The sequence below is a fragment of the Salmo trutta genome, chromosome 15 (assembly GCF_901001165.1).
Source record: "Salmo trutta chromosome 15, fSalTru1.1, whole genome shotgun sequence".
NCBI classification, from domain to species: Eukaryota; Metazoa; Chordata; class Actinopteri; order Salmoniformes; family Salmonidae; genus Salmo; species Salmo trutta.
The window spans coordinates 4,184,012-4,200,730 of NC_042971.1; the positions used below are offsets into that span (position 1 = coordinate 4,184,012).

Consider the following 16,719-nt stretch of genomic DNA (forward strand, 5'->3'; position numbering starts at 1 on the left):
GGAGAGTTTACAGTCTAACCAGACACATAGGTATTTGTAGTTGTCCACATTTTCTAAGTCAGAACCATCCAGAGTAGTGATGCTTGATGGGCGGGCAGGTGCAGGCAGCGATCGGTTGAAGAGCATGCATTTACTTTTACTTGCATTTAAGAGCAGTTGGAGGCCACGGAAGGAGTGTTGTGTGGCATTGAAGCTCATCTGGAGGTTAGTTAACACAGTGTCCAAAGAAGGGCCAGAAGTATATAGAATGGTGTCGTCTGCGTAGAGGTGGATCAGAGACTCACCAGCAGCAAGAGCGACATCATTGATGTATACAGAGAAAAGAATCGGCCCGAGAATTGAGCCCTGTGGCACCCCCATAGAGACTGCCAGAGGTCCGGACAACAAGGCCCTCCGATTTGACACACAGAACTCTATCAGAGAAGTAGTTGGTGAACCAGGAGAGGCAATCATTTGAGAAACCAAGGCTGTTGAGTCTGCTGATAAGAATGTGGTGATTGCCAGAGTCGAAAGCCTTGGCCAGGTCGATGAATACGGCTGCACAGTACTGTCTTTTATCAATGGCGGTTATGATATCGTTAAGGACCTTGCGCGTGGCTGAGGTGCACCCATGATCAGCTCTGAAACCAGATTGCATAGCGGAGAAGGTACGGTGGGATTCGAGATGGTCGGTGATCTGTTTATTAACTTGTCTTTCGAAGACTTTTGAAAGGCAGGGTAGGATAGATATAGGTCTTTAACAGTTTGGGCCTAGAGTGTCACCCCCTTTGAAGAGGGGGATGACCGCGGCATCTTTCCAGTCTTTAGCGATCTCAGACGATACGAAAGAGAGGTTGAACAGGCTAGTTATGTAGTTGTGTTTTCATGTTTTGAATGTTGTATTGTAGTAGGCCTAACCTTCACGAATTATTCTGGTGATGGAGAGAGACACCAGCCAAGACACAGAGACATCAACAGAAGAATAGGATATGATGGAGAGAGACACCAGACAAGACACAGAGACAGCAACAGACGACACAGAGAAAGTGATGGAGAGAGGCAGAGGAGGGGAGTGTACAGTAGACTGTATTACTAATAGCTGCTATAGGGGTTCTAATTACTGCACTGTTTGTGAGTCTGTGTGAGAGAGAGAGAGAGAGAGAGAGAGAGAGAGAGAGAGAGAGAGAGAGAGAGAGAGAGAGAGAGAGAGAGAGAGAGAGAGAGAGAGAGAGTGAGAGTGAGAGAGAGTTTAGGTGCTGTGGGATTCTTTAATCAGTTTAGCTCATTAGACAGGTCAGAGTCTATGTTTAAAGTTCTTGAGTGATTTTTGGCAATACACTGGTGTTGTATTCATGGTTTTAGCTGTTGAAATTCCGTCCCGGACCACCCTACTGGCTATGGGCTAAGCCACCAATGTCTTCACATCCTAGGGGAGAGAGAAGCTGCTACCCCTGGAGGGAGAGGAGCTGCTACCCCTGGGGAGAGAGAAGCTGCCACCCCTGGGGAGAGAGAAGCTGCTAACCCTGGGGAGAGAGGAGCTGCTACCCCTGGGGAGAGAGAAGCTGCTACCCCTGGGGAGAGAGAAGCTGCTACCCCTGGGGTAAGAGAGGAGCTGCTACCCCTGGGGAGAGAGGAGCTGCTACCCCTGGGGAGAGAGAAGCTGCTACCCCTGGGGAGAGAAGAGCTGCTACCCCTGGGGAGAGAGGAGCTGCTACCCCTGGGGAGAGAGGAGCTGCTACTCCTGGGGAGACAGGAGCTGCTACCCCTGGGGAGAGAGAGGAGCTGCTACCCCTGGGGAGAGAGGAGGTGTTACCCCTGGGGAGAGAGAGGAGCTGCTACCAGGTGAGACTGTGACCCTGCTCGGGAAGAGCTTAACGATTGGTGATTGTTGGGGCACGATTGGCAGGAGCTTCAGTGATGAAGACTGCTGAACTTGCTGGTGTTTCACAATATGCCACGGCCGTCTCAGTCACCAGGTCTCAACACAATAGAACACCACCATCCCTCCAATAGACTTCCAGACAGTTGTAGAATGTTTGCCAAGGCTCATTGTAAGAGCTGTAAAGAGAGAGGGACTCGGAGAGAGAACAGGTAGAACCTGATATGTAAATGAGCAGAGCAAACAAAAGCAACTTTCGACGACCGAATGATCATTCAGACTCTGTTTCTATTGAGAGACAAAAGGTAAGACGACAATTGTTGTGTATATTAATATAGTTGGTGATATTGTTATGTGTATTCATATAGTTGATGATATTGTTATGTGTATTAATATAGTTGATGATATTGTTGTGTGTATTCATATAGTTGATGGTATTGTTGTGTGTATTAATATAGATGATGATATTGTTGTGTGTATTAATATAGTTGATGATATTGTTGTGTGTATTAATATAGTTGATGATATTGTTGTGTGTATTAATATAGTTGATGATATTGTTGTGTGTATTAATATAGTTGATGGTATTGTTGTGTGTATTCATATAGTTGGTGATATTGTTATGTGTATACATATAGTTGATGATATTTTTGGTGGACAGTGTTATAATAGTCCTACTCTCCTTAAAATGTTTTCGATATAAATTAGATGCGTGGGGTGAATTCGTTCTGTGCCCATCTGTGTGCCCCAGGGTGATCGCTCCTACACTATCTACAATCTAAAAGGGTTCTTTGGCTGTCGCCATAGGAGAACCCTTTTTAGAACCCTTTTTGGTACTAGGTAGAACACTTCTGGGTTCCGTGAAGAACCCTTTCCAGAGGGTTCTACATGGAAGCCAGAAGGGTTCTACCTGGAACCCAAAAGCGTTCTCCTATGGGGACGGCCGGAGGACCCGTTTGGAACCCTTTATTCTAAGAGTGTTCTGTGTCATAGGTCTATAGATTTGTCTTCTCGAAACAGGCTTAAAACACAACAAGCAACAAACAAACATGTTCTCTTTATAATCTACAGTTAACTCTTTTCACTCAGGAAGGTATGTTGTGTGAAAGAGAGACAAATAAATATTGTTCGAGAGCCTAAGAACAACTTACACTTCCTCAAAACAGGTTGTGTGTATTCATTAGTGCCCACCGTAGCAAAACGTTTGGCAACAGAAACCGTTTAGGTCACATTGTACAGCGTTTAGAGTAAACGGTTTATGTTTTATTTAACATCTTAAAACTGTTGGCTGTGGAGAAAACTAATGAATACAACCCAGGTTGTCGCCTACGACTCGGCATGTTGATACCTGCCTCTTGCTGAAACCTGAACGTAGCCTGAGGGGTAAACTATGATACAGGCTTGATATACTGGTTTTCTAAAAATAGCCAGCTTCAGTTAGCTTCACATTCCAGCTCAGACCTCACCCATCAGAATATACAGAACAGAACAGAAAAAATCTACTGAGACAGGTTGGTGTAATGTTAGTATAGTGAAGGACAGTAAAACCCTCCTAACAGTCTACTACTACTGAGACAGGTTGGTGTAATGTTAGTATAGTGAATGACAGTAAAACCCTCCTAACAGTCTACTACTACTGAGACAGGTTGGTGTAATGTTAGTATAGTGAATGACAGTAAAACCCTCCTAACAGTCTACTACTACTGAGACAGGTTGGTGTAATGTTAGTATAGTGAAGGACAGTAAAACACTCCTAACAGTCTACTACTGAGACAGGTTGGTGTAATGTTAGTATAGTGAATGACAGTAAAACCCTCCTAACAGTCTACTACTACTGAGACAGGTTGGTGTAATGTTAGTATAGTGAATGACAGTAAAACCCTCCTAACAGTCTACTACTACTGAGACAGGTTGGTGTAATGTTAGTATAGTGAATGACAGTAAAACCCTCCTAACAGTCTACTACTACTGAGACAGGTTGGTGTAATGTTAGTATAGTGAATGACAGTAAAACCCTCCTAACAGTCTACTACTACTGAGACAGGTTGGTGTAATGTTAGTATAGTGAATGACAGTAAAACCCTCCTAACAGTCTACTACTACTGAGACAGGTTGGTGTAATGTTAGTATAGTGAATGACAGTAAAACACTCCTAACAGTCTACTACTACTGAGACAGGTTGGTGTAATGTTAGTATAGTGAATGACAGTAAAACACTCCTAACAGTCTACTACTGAGACAGGTTGGTGTAATGTTAGTATAGTGAATGACAGTAAAACACTCCTAACAGTCTACTACTACTGAGACAGGTTGGTGTAATGTTAGTATAGTGAATGACATTAAAACCCTCCTAACAGTCTACTACTACTGAGACAGGTTGGTGTAATGTTAGTATAGTGAATGACAGTAAAACCCTCCTAACAGTCTACTACTACTGAGACAGGTTGGTGTAATGTTAGTATAGTGAATGACAGTTAAACCCTCCTAACAGTCTACTACTACTGAGACAGGTTGGTGTAATGTTAGTATAGTGAATGACAGTAAAACACTCCTAACAGTCTACTACTACTGAGACAGGTTGGTGTAATGTTAGTATAGTGAAGGACAGTAAAACCCTCCTAACAGTCTACTACTACTGAGACAGGTTGGTGTAATGTTAGTATAGTGAATGACAGTAAAACCCTCCTAACAGTCTACTACTACTGAGACAGGTTGGTGTAATGTTAGTATAGTGAATGACAGTAAAACACTCCTAACAGTCTACTACTACTGAGACAGGTTGGTGTAATGTTAGTATAGTGAATGACAGTAAAACACTCCTAACAGTCTACTACTACTGAGACAGGTTGGTGTAATGTTAGTATAGTGAATGACATTAAAACCCTCCTAACAGTCTACTACTACTGAGACAGGTTGGTGTAATGTTAGTATAGTGAAGGACAGTAAAACCCTCCTAACAGTCTACTACTACTGAGACAGGTTGGTGTAATGTTAGTATAGTGAATGACAGTAAAACCCTCCTAACAGTCTACTACTACTGAGACAGGTTGGTGTAATGTTAGTATAGTGAATGACAGTAAAACCCTCCTAACAGTCTAATTCTACTGAGACAGGTTGGTGTAATGTTAGTATAGTGAAGGACAGTAAAACACTCCTAACAGTCTACTACTACTGAGACAGGTTGGTGTAATGTTAGTATAGTGAATGACAGTAAAAAACTCCTAACAGTCTACTACTACTGAGACAGGTTGGTGTAATGTTAGTATAGTGAATGACAGTAAAACTCTCCTAACAGTCTACTACTACTGAGACAGGTTGGTGTAATGTTAGTATAGTGAATGACAGTAAAACACTCCTAACAGTCTACTACTACTGAGACAGGTTGGTGTAATGTTAGTATAGTGAATGACAGTAAAACCCTCCTAACAGTCTACTACTACTGAGACAGGTTGGTGTAATGTTAGTATAGTGAATGACAGTAAAACCCTCCTAACAGTCTACTACTACTGAGACAGGTTGGTGTAATGTTAGTATAGTGAAGGACAGTAAAACACTCCTAACAGTCTACTACTACTGAGACAGGTTGGTGTAATGTTAGTATAGTGAATGACAGTAAAACACTCCTAACAGTCTACTACTACTGAGACAGGTTGGTGTAATGTTAGTATAGTGAATGACAGTAAAACTCTCCTAACAGTCTACTACTACTGAGACAGGTTGGTGTAATGTTAGTATAGTGAATGACAGTAAAACACTCCTAACAGTCTACTACTACTGAGACAGGTTGGTGTAATGTTAGTATAGTGAATGACAGTAAAACCCTCCTAACAGTCTACTACTACTGAGACAGGTTGGTGTAATGTTAGTATAGTGAATGACAGTAAAACCCTCCTAACAGTCTACTACTACTGAGACAGGTTGGTGTAATGTTAGTATAGTGAATGACAGTAAAACCCTCCTAACAGTCTACTACTACTGAGACAGGTTGGTGTAATGTTAGTATAGTGAATGACAGTAAAACCCTCCTAACAGTCTACTACTACTGAGACAGGTTGGTGTAATGTTAGTATAGTGAATGACAGTAAAACACTCCTAACAGTCTACTACTACTGAGACAGGTTGATGTAATGTTAGTATAGTGAATGACAGTAAAACACTCCTAACAGTCTACTACTACTGAGACAGGTTGGTGTAATGTTAGTATAGTGAATGACAGTTAAACCCTCCTAACAGTCTACTACTGAGACAGGTTGGTGTAATGTTAGTATAGTGAATGACATTAAAACACTCCTAACAGTCTACTACTACTGAGACAGGTTGGTGTAATGTTAGTATAGTGAATGACAGTAAAACACTCCTAACAGTCTACTACTACTGAGACAGGTTGGTGTAATGTTAGTATAGTGAAGGACAGTAAAACCCTCCTAACAGTCTACTACTACTGAGACAGGTTGGTGTAATGTTAGTATAGCGAATGACAGTAAAACCCTCCTAACAGTCTACTACTACTGAGACAGGTTGGTGTAATGTTAGTATAGTGAATGACAGTAAAACACTCCTAACAGTCTACTACTACTGAGACAGGTTGGTGTAATGTTAGTATAGTGAAGGACAGTAAAACCCTCCTAACAGTCTACTACTACTGAGACAGGTTGGTGTAATGTTAGTATAGTGAATGACAGTAAAACCCTCCTAACAGTCTACTACTACTGAGACAGGTTGGTGTAATGTTAGTATAGTGAAGGACAGTAAAACCCTCCTAACAGTCTACTACTACTGAGACAGGTTGGTGTAATGTTAGTATAGCGAATGACAGTAAAACCCTCCTAACAGTCTACTACTACTGAGACAGGTTGGTGTAATGTTAGTATAGTGAATGACAGTAAAACACTCCTAACAGTCTACTACTACTGAGACAGGTTGGTGTCAGTTTAATCATATAAATGGAGCAGACTGGACGTGGTCAAGTCAAATTCAATATATCAATATTCAGATATTATACTTCTACATTTAACATGTCATATGATAATGTAATTGTATCATAGTTCCACTATAGTGCAGTGATCCTCTACATTTCATATGATAATGTAATAATATCATAGTTCCTCTATAGTGCAGTGATCCTCTACATTTCATATGATAATGTAATTATATCATAGTTCCACTATAATGTAGTGATCCGCTACATTTCATATGATAATGTAATTATATCATAGTTCCTCTATAGTGTAGTGATCCTCTACATTTCATGTGATAATGTAATTGAGCCACTTCACAATTCCAACCAAGTGACCCAATTGGTGCCAATGGCGCGATGCGTAGGTTGTTGGCCTTTTACATGTGAGACCTGGGTTCACTTCCCTGCCCAGCTGTTTGCTACATTGGTGTCAAAAGTGGTATGGTGTCTGTGAGGTCATCAGAATGCATGGACCGGATGTGGGAGGGGTCTGAGTAGTCGAAGCACGGGACTAATTAGCACTGATACTGTGTTAACCCTATTTATACTGATGCTGGGTTAACACTATTAATACTGATACTGTGTTAACCCTATTGATACTGATACTGGGTTAACCCTACTGATACTGATACTGGGTTAACACTATTGATACTGATACTGGGTTAACCCTATTAACACTGATACTGGGTTAACACTATTGATACTGATACTGGGTTAACCCTATTGATACTGATACTGGGTTAACCCTATTGATACTGATACTGGGTTAACACTATTGATACTGATACTGGGTTAACACTATTGATACTGATACTGGGTTAACCCTATTGATACTGATACTGGGTTAACCCTATTGATACTGATACTGGGTTAACCCTATTGATACTGATAATGGGTTAACCCTATTTATACTGATACTGGGTTAACACTATTGATACTGATACTGGGTTAACCCTATTGATACTGATACTAGGTTAACACTATTGATACTGATACTGGGTTAACACTATTAATACTGATACTGGGTTAACACTATTAACACTGATACTGGGTTAACCCTATTAATACTGATACTGGGTTAACACTATTGATACTGATACTGGGTTAACCCTATTAATACTGATACTGGGTTAACACTATAGATACTGATACTGGGTTAACACTATTGATACTGATACTGGGTTAACACTATTGATACTGATACTGGGTTAACACTATTAATACTGATACTGGGTTAACACTATTGATACTGATACTGGGTTAACCCTATTGATACTGATACTGGATTAACCCTATTAATACTGATACTGGGTTAACACTATTAATACTGATACTGGGTTAACACTATTGATACTGATACTGGGTTAACCCTATTGATACTGATACTGGGTTAACACTATTAACACTGATACTGGGTTAACACTATTGATACTGATACTGGGTTAACACTATTGATACTGATACTGGGTTAACACTATTGATACTGATACTGGGTTAACACTATTGATACTGATACTGGGTTAACACTATTGATACTGATACTGGGTTAACACTATTGATACTGATACTGGGTTAACACTATTGATACTGATACTGGGTTAACCCTATTGATACTGATACTGGGTTAACACTATTAATACTGATACTAGGTTAACCCTATTGATACTGATACTGGGTTAACCCTATTGATACTGATACTGGGTTAACCCTATTGATACTGATACTGGGTTAACCCTATTGATACTGATACTGGGTTAACACTATTAATACTGATACTGGGTTAACACTATTGATACTGATACTGGGTTAACCCTATTTATACTGATACTGGGTTAACACTATTGATACCGATACTGGGTTAACACTATTAATACTGATACTGGGTTAACCCTATTTATACTGATACTGGGTTAGCCCTATTGATACTGATACTGGGTTAACCCTATTGATACTGATACTGGGTTAACCCTATTGATACTGATACTGGGTTAACACTATTGATACTGATACTGGGTTAACACTATTGATACTGATACTGGGTTAACACTATTGATACTGATACTGGGTTAACCCTATTCATACTGATACTGGGTTAACACTATTGATACTGATACTGGGTTAACCCTATTAATACTGATACTGGGTTAACACTATTAATACTGATACTGGGTTAACACTATTAATACTGATACTGGGTTAACACTATTAATACTGATACTGGGTTAACACTATTAATACTGATACTGGGTTAACCCTATTGATACTGATACTGGGTTAACACTATTAATACTGATACTGGGTTAACACTATTAATACTGATACTGGTTTAACACTATTGATACTGATACTAGGTTAACACTATTGATACTGATACTGGGTTAACCCTATTGATACTGATGCTGGGTTAACACTATTGATACTGATACTGGGTTAACACTATTAATACTGATACTGGGTTAACCCTATTAATACTGATACTGGGTTAACCCTATTTATACTGATACTGGGTTAACCCTATTGATACTGATACTGGGTTAACCCTATTGATACTGATACTGGGTTAACCCTATTGATACTGATACTGGGTTAACCCTATTAATACTGATACTGGGTTAACACTATTGATACTGATACTGGGTTAACCCTATTTATACTGATACTGGGTTAACCCTATTGATACTGATACTGGGTTAACCCTATTGATACTGATACTGGGTTAACCCTATTAATACTGATACTGGGTTAACCCTATTGATACTGATACTGGGTTAACACTATTGATACTGATACTGGGTTAACCCTATTGATACTGATACTGGGTTAACCCTATTGATACTGATACTAGGTTAACACTATTGATACTGATACTGGGTTAACCCTATTAATACTGATACTGGGTTAACACTATTGATACTGATACTGGGTTAACCCTATTTATACTGATACTGGGTTAACCCTATAGATACTGATACAGGGTTAACCCTATTTATACTGATACTGGGTTAACACTATTGATACTGATACTGGGTTAACCCTATTTATACTGATACTGGGTTAACACTATTGATACTGATACTGGGTTAACACTATTGATACTGATACTGGGTTAACCCTATTGATACTGATACTGGGTTAACACTATTAATACTGATACTGGGTTAACCCTATTTATACTGATACTGGGTTAACACTATTGATACTGATACTGGGTTAACCCTATTGATACTGATACTGGGTTAACCCTATTGATACTGATACTGGGTTAACCCTATTTATACTGATACTGGGTTAACACTATTGATACTGATACTGGGTTAACCCTATTTATACTGATACTGGGTTAACCCTATTGATACTGATACTGGGTTAACCCTATTGATACTGATACTGGGTTAACCCTATTGATACTGATACTGGGTTAACACTATTGATACTGATACTGGGTTAACACTATTGATACTGATACTGGGTTAACCCTATTGATACTGATACTGGGTTAACACTATTAATACTGATACTGGGTTAACACTATTGATACTGATACTGGGTTAACCCTATTTATACTGATACTGGGTTAACACTATTGATACTGATACTGGGTTAACACTATTGATACTGATACTGGGTTAACCCTATTGATACTGATACTGGGTTAACACTATTAATACTGATACTGGGTTAACCCTATTTATACTGATACTGGGTTAACACTATTGATACTGATACTGGGTTAACCCTATTGATACTGATACTGGGTTAACACTATTGATACTGATACTGGGTTAACCCTATTTATACTGATACTGGGTTAACCCTATTGATACTGATACTGGGTTAACCCTATTGATACTGATACTGGGTTAACACTATTGATACTGATACTGGGTTAACCCTATTAATACAGATACTGGGTTAACCCTATTGATACTGATACTGGGTTAACCCTATTGATACTGATACTGGGTTAACCCTATTGATACTGATACTGGGTTAACCCTATTAATACTGATACTGGGTTAACACTATTGATACTGATACTGGGTTAACACTATAGATACTGATACTGGGTTAACACTATTGATACTGATACTGGGTTAACCCTATTGATACTGATACTGGGTTAATCCTACTTGGGGCGGCAGGCAGCTGCGCTCCAACACTCTAGTGGTTCGTTAGAGCGTTGGGTTAGTAACCGAAAGGCTGCAAGATCAAATCCCTGAGCTGACAAGGTAAAAATCAGTTGTTTACCCCTGAACAAGGCAGTTAACCCACTGTTCCTAAGCCATCATTGAAAATAAGAATTTGTTCTTAACTGACTTGCCTAGTAAAATAAATAAATAAATAAATACTGGTTTAACCCTATTTGTGCGATGGATCGGGTGTTTTCCTTGTTCACCAGCGACTTGGGTTCACTGCCCTGCACCACTGTTTGCTACAATATTAATATCATAGACTATCTGTTAAAAGAAGAGACACCACAATATGAGTGAAAGGACTTCAGGATAATATCAGTGAGTGTTGATGTAGAGTTGTGTTCTGGGTTCATCCTTGTAGCTGCCTTTATCAACAGGGTGAAATGTAACAAATGACATCAGAGTTGGGAGGTAACCAGGTCCCTGTTGAAATCAACATGACAACCATTTCATTATTTCTCCAGAGCAGCAAGGGAATCTAGAGACTCAACCTTTGTAGAATCACAATCACCTTTATTCGCCAAGTACATTTGCACATACAGATGTAGGATCTTAATTTGAGTCAGTTTACTACAGCAGGAAAATATTCCTGCAGCAACAGGAAATGTGAATTATTATGTGGATTATAATTAATGGACATTTTTGTAGGGGTTACTACATTTTTCGTAAGGAAAACTCAAGTCTGAAATTTCTAAGTGGAAATTACAAACTTCAGAAGCCTTTTTAAACCTCAAATACACTACAAGTTTTACATTTCCTGCATTGCTGGAAAGTTCTTCTGTAGTGGGGGGTGATCAAATTAAGATCCTACATCTGTACACATAATTGTACATAGGGATATGTATGGGGGTCTATAACATCCAATCGCAGAGGTTTACATCAGCTGACAGTTGCAATGTTATTGCTAATAACTCAAACTGCCCTTTTCAGATAAAGACATAAACTCTGTACAGATGTAGGATCTTAATTTGATCACCCTGTTGCAGAAAAACTAAACTTGTAGTGTATTTGAGTGTAATTAAACTTTAGAAAAGGTTTCTGAAGATGATAAATTCCACTTTTCCATTTTTAAACTGTTCATTAATTATAATCCACACAATAATTCAAATGTCCTGTTTCTGCAGGATTATTTTCCTGGTGTAGCAAACTGGCTCAAATTAAGATCCAACATCTGCAGCAATATACCCCTCTCTAATGTATATGGCTTTATTGAGATTCACTTTTGACCATTTGACATCTTGTATTTACTGTTGTTAAGGCTGGTTGAATGAGTTGCCTGTGAAAGCTACTTCATCTGCAAGAAAACAGGCGGCTGCACCAGTGACTGTCAGAAGTTTTGTGATTTCCTCATATGAACGTGAAAGTAAGTGTGTTGTCTACGCAGTTACAAAAATGGCTGTTGAAACTGTGGCACATATTTCTCGGTAACATTGAATAAATGTGTTGGTATGTAGGAAAGACGGGCAGACTCTCGTACAGTTGGTCTAGACTACCTACACACTATTATAAGGCTATGATCACTTATCATGCCGACAAACCTGATGGTCTCTGTGAACTGATCTGAACAGGTTTAGACTGGTCATCTATGATATGTAGGTTATATACAGTACATTCTCTGTCCTGCTACTGGTAGGCCTATAACATTATGTTGATCTGAACAGGTTTAGACTGGTCATCTATGATATGTAGGTTATATACAGTACATTCTCTGTTCTGCTACTGGTAGGACTATAACATTATGTTGATCTGAACAGGTTTAGACTGGTCATCTATGATATGTAGGTTATATACAGTACATTCTCTGTCCTGCTACTGGTAGGACTATAACATTATGTTGATCTGAACAGGTTTAGGCTGGTCATCTATGATATATAGGTTATATACAGTACATTCTCTGTCCTGCTACTGGTAGGACTATAACGTTATGTTGATCTGAACAGGTTTAGACTGGTCATCTATGATATGTAGGTTATATACAGTACATTCTCTGTCCTGCTACTGGTAGGACTATAACGTTATATTGATCTGAACAGGTTTAGACTGGTCATCTATGATATGTAGGTTATATACAGTACATTCTCTGTCCTGCTACTGGTAGGACTATAACGTTATGTTGATCTGAACAGGTTTAGACTGGTCATCTATGATATGTAGGCTATAGCCGAGGTATAGACCTTGATCTGCATATCACTAACAACCCACTACTATACATTATAACCTAGTCTACTTTACATAATATAACATCTCTCACTTGATGCATAAAACCTTTCTGAATGGATCAACAATTTCCTCCTCAGATCAATCATGTCCGTTTTAGCCCTTCTGTCTACATTCTCAGATACGTTTAGAAAAGAACAGATTGAAAGACAATAAATAGCCTACTGTTAGTGAATACAAATACGTGTGAGACATGGCCTTGTGTTGCTGTACTGTCTATAACTACCTTAACAAACAGTGACTTGTTATTATTATTATTATTATTATTATTATTATTATTATTATTATTGTTGTTATTGTTATTGTTATTGTTGCTGTACTGTCTATAACTACCTTAACAAACAGTGACTTATTATTATTATTATTATTATTATTATTATTATTATTATTATTGTTGTTGTTGTTCTGTCTATAACTACCTTAACAAACAGTGACTTATTATTATTATTATTGTTATTATTATTATTATTGCTGTGCTGTCTATAACTACCTTAACAGTGACTTGTTATTATTATTATTATTATTATTATTATTGTTGCTGTACTGTCTATAACTACCTTAACAAACAGTGACTTATTATTATTATTATTATTATTATTATTATTATTATTATTATTATTGTTGTTGTTCTGTCTATAACTACCTTAACAAACAGTGACTTATTATTATTATTATTATTATTATTATTATTATTATTGTTATTGTTGTTGTTCTGTCTATAACTACCTTAACAAACAGTGACTTATTATTATTATTATTATTATTATTATTATTATTATTGTTGTTGTTCTGTCTATAACTACCTTAACAAACAGTGACTTATTATTATTATTATTATTATTATTATTATTATTGTTGTTGTTGTTCTGTCTATAACTACCTTAACAAACAGTGACTTATTATTATTATTATTGACAGTTACCATGGAGATTAAATGTCACAACAACATGTTCATGTGATGCATTAAATCACCTGACTGTTTCTATGTCTGTTAGTAAATGTTTTATTTCAAAGAGAGATAATGAATAAATGAGAACAATTGACAATCAATAATTAGTTGTTACTGTGTTAACCACAACCAACATGTTGGATCTCTGTTTAGTTGTCACTGTGTTAACCACAACCAACATGCTGGATCTCTGTTTAGTTGTCACTGTGTTAACCACAACCAACATGCTGGATCTTTGTTTAGTTGTTACTGTGTTAACCACAACCAACATGCTGGATCTCTGTTTAGTTGTCACTGTGTTAACCACAACCAACATGCTGGATCTCTGTTTAGTTGTTACTGTGTTAACCACAACCAACATGCTGGATCTCTGTTTAGGACGTCAGTGCTCTAAAATGAGTCTCTCTGGGGAGAGAGAGGAGGGGGTTCCTGCCTATAACATGCATCTCTCTGGGGGACATGACACCAAAGCTAAGAGGTGAGATAACAATTTTATGAATAATTAATTAAGTTTATTTCCTAAATAAGTAGCTATCTTAAGGTGAATGCAGTTACTGTAAATCTCTCTGGTTAAGAGCATCTGCTAAATCAGGGGTTCTCAATCCGGGGTCTGCGGAGGTACTGCAGGGGTTCTGCAGGAAGCGTGGGGAGTGGTGGTGTATCCAGGGAGAAAACTAAACTTATATTCTGAAATATCATTGTGGTCTTATGTTACCATCTATTGGAATTATTTAGCAACTGCAGTAGTGCTGAAAAAATGTGTTATTCCTTACTAAAGTAGTAATTACTGAGAATTACTAGTTAATTTTATCACTTACAATCATAAAATAAGAACTTATACCATAACAAACAATTAAACAGACATAAACCAAAATCACTATATATGTAGTTATTTAGTTAATTACCAAATTGAGCCGTTCGGTCACATTTGAGAGTGAGGGAGATATATAGCATTTTGCATAAAAAAACATGATTTTTGTCTCTGAAATGAAACCATCAAGTGATAGATTTTAAACAAATCCTTGTCTGTGAGAGATGTAATAATTAATACATTTCTTTTTGTTGTTTTCATAATCCATAGGCAAATCCTTTATTCCATTTTCATAGTCCTAAAACAATATTAAACAAACACAACGTTCCCTCCCTGTGTGTGTGTGTGTGTGTGTGTGTGTGTGTGTGTGTGTGTGTGTGTGTGTGTGTGTGTGTGTGTGTGTGTGTGTGTGTGTGTGTGTGTGTGTGTGTGTGTGTGTACTGTAATTTCATGTTTTGTCCACAGAAACCAACAGGAGAGATCAGAGTCAGAGATTCTCAGTGGTCAGTCTTCCCAGAGTCATCAAACAGACCTGGACTCCATATTCAGTGTATGTGGTCCTTTATTGCACATTTGTTTTTGTTTACCTCAACTAAGTTGATCTGTCAATCATTCATTATTGTGTTAATGAGAAAGCATTTCTTCTCTTGCTAAACTGATTTACTTTATTTATTTCAGTTGCTTGAAGAGAAAATGATGACATTTGTGAAGAACGAGCTGAAGATGTTCAAGAGGATTCTTAGTCCAGAACTCCCAGAAGGCTTTGAGAGTCAGAAGCAGGATGAGGAAGTGGTGGATGCTGAAGATGAGAAGCAGGAGAGCAGTGCCAGAGAGGGGGCTCTGAAGATCACACTGCACGTCCTGAGGAAAATGAACCAGAAGGAGCTCGCTGACACACTGGAGAAATGTAAGATCTGTCTGCCTCATGTTGAATGCTGTTTTATAACATTTAAAAGCTGTAGCTAAAGTACAGCTAAAGTAGCTGTGTAACTCAATGATATTGTAGCAGCCTTAACACAACACCTAGTGACCTCATCAAGTAGCAGCAGGGATGTGTTGTGTTGATTAATTTAGAGAGAGAGAGAGAGAGACAACATTAATAATACCATCAATAATACCAATAATAATATAATCAGTCACACCAGTCTGTAATGCATTATGAAAACATTTACACATTTATACAGACAGTTATATATGTGAAGAAATTAGTATAATTAAAAACTTTATAACAGTCCTACAATACTGTAGGCATTAAAACAGACGTAATATTAATATCTTCTGTGTTATTTCTAGATTCAGATGAGCTTGCTGTGATTTGCCAACGTGAACTCAAATGTAATCTAAAGAAGAAGTTTCAATGTGTATTTGAGGGGATCGCTAAACAAGGAAACCAAACACTTCTCAATAAGATCTACACAGAGCTCTACATCACAGAGGGTGGAACAGGACAGGTCAATAATGAACATGAGCTGAGACAGATTGAGACAACAACCAGGAAACAAGCAAGACCAGAGACTGCAATCAAATGTAACGACATCTTCAAACCCTTAACTGGACAAGACAAACGTATCAGAACTGTGCTGACAAAGGGAGTTGCTGGCATTGGAAAAACAGTCTCTGTGCAGAAGTTCATTCTGGACTGGGCTGAAGGAAAAGCAAATCAGGATGTCCAATTTGTGTTTTCATTCCCTTTCCGGGAGCTGAATTTGATGAAAGAGGACAAACACACTTTCA

The 16,719-nt window shown here is 38.1% G+C and overlaps 1 long non-coding RNA gene across 1 annotated transcript; it reads left to right on the top strand.

The window, feature by feature from the left end:
• Positions 1-1,796: 1,796 nt before the first annotated feature.
• LOC115149692 (uncharacterized) lies at positions 1,797-12,466 on the top strand. Its single transcript, XR_003866946.1, has 2 exons — positions 1,797-2,163; positions 12,267-12,466. It is a non-coding gene; the product is annotated as an uncharacterized LOC115149692 (long non-coding RNA).
• Positions 12,467-16,719: the final 4,253 nt, after the last annotated feature.